This window comes from Myotis davidii, unplaced genomic scaffold (assembly GCF_000327345.1).
Source record: "Myotis davidii unplaced genomic scaffold, ASM32734v1 scaffold620, whole genome shotgun sequence".
Taxonomy (NCBI): domain Eukaryota; kingdom Metazoa; phylum Chordata; class Mammalia; order Chiroptera; family Vespertilionidae; genus Myotis; species Myotis davidii.
Genome location: NW_006292090.1, coordinates 49645 through 51043, shown reverse-complemented (window position 1 = coordinate 51043; position 1399 = coordinate 49645).

Here is a 1399-nt window from a genome sequence, read left to right as displayed (position 1 = left end):
GATCGGCTGCCTCCTGCACACCCCACACTGGGGATCAAGCCCACAACCTGGGCATGTGCCCTGACCAGAATCGAACCTGGGACCCTCCAGTCCCCAGGCTGATGCCCTATCCATTGAACCAAACCGGCCAGGGCTAATTCAATCCTTACCATATTCTGGCAATTCGTGCCGATTTCAAAACAGCACTGTTCTAGGGCAGGGGTTGGCCCACACGGCCCACCACTTGTGTCTGTAAATAAAGTTTTATTAGCACGCAGCCGCACCTGCTCGTTCACACATCAGCCACAGCTGCGTTCACGCTGCAGCCGCTGAGGCGAGCAGATCCTGAGGCCGACAGACGCGGGAACATTCCTCTCTGCTCCTTGGCTGGAAAAGTTTGCCCAGCTCCGCGCCAGGAGCCAGCAGGCCCGGGTTTCAGCTGCATTTGGCCTCTGTTATCGGTAAGACTGAAAATGATAATAATTTCCTGTGACTCACAGCATCTGATGTCCCTTCTCCGATTTCTCCGGGGGTTTTATCTGTCACGTATTAGTCATTTCTGCGAGGACAGACACGAGCCAGCTCCTCTGTCATTATTCCTGACCAGGTGGGTAGGCTTTAGCTAAGACAAGACCTGGGGGCTGTTCTTGGGTATTTGTTGTAGTAATTACAACAAATTACAACAAACTATGAGCAGACAGTCTCCTCCACCATCCGGGTGTCCTGCCGCCCAGGTTATAAACGAAAGGCAGGAGAGACACTGGATATTTTATGCACATTTGTGGGTGTGCATGTATGCATGCCTGTGTGTGTGTGTGTGTGTGTGTGTTTCAACCTCTTGTGAGTTGGCTTTCCAGCATCTTCCAAAGGCAGCTGCTAATATCTTTTTCTAAGCAGCTCCTCTGTCATTATTCCTGACCAGGTGGGTAGGCTTTAGCTAAGACAAGACCTGGGGGCTGTTCTTGGGTATTTGTTGTAGTAATTGTACACCCAGGTTATAAATGACAGGCAGGAGAGACACTGGGTATTTTGGGGTGTGTGTGTTTCAACCTTTTGTGAGTTGGCTTTCTAATATCTTTTTCTAAATGGATCCAGGAAGTAAAAACGGGGGGCGAGAAACATGAATCTATTACATAAGGGATGCTGTCAGATAGCTCATCACTGAGTGCCCGCCTTCCTGGCTTATGCTCTGTGCTTCTCCTCAAAATCCCTGTGTCTAGGGATCGCATCGCCTGGCCGCAGCCACGCAGGCTCCTCTGGGGGGCCATTTCCTCGTCGTGGGGTGTGGCCCACAACTCCCTAAATGAATATAATGAGTACCACCAGCCCGTTTACATAGAATTTATTCTTAGCCTATGTTTTAAATTAAACCATACTCAAGTCACTCCAGATTTTAGGAAAACTCACCCAGTAATTTTTT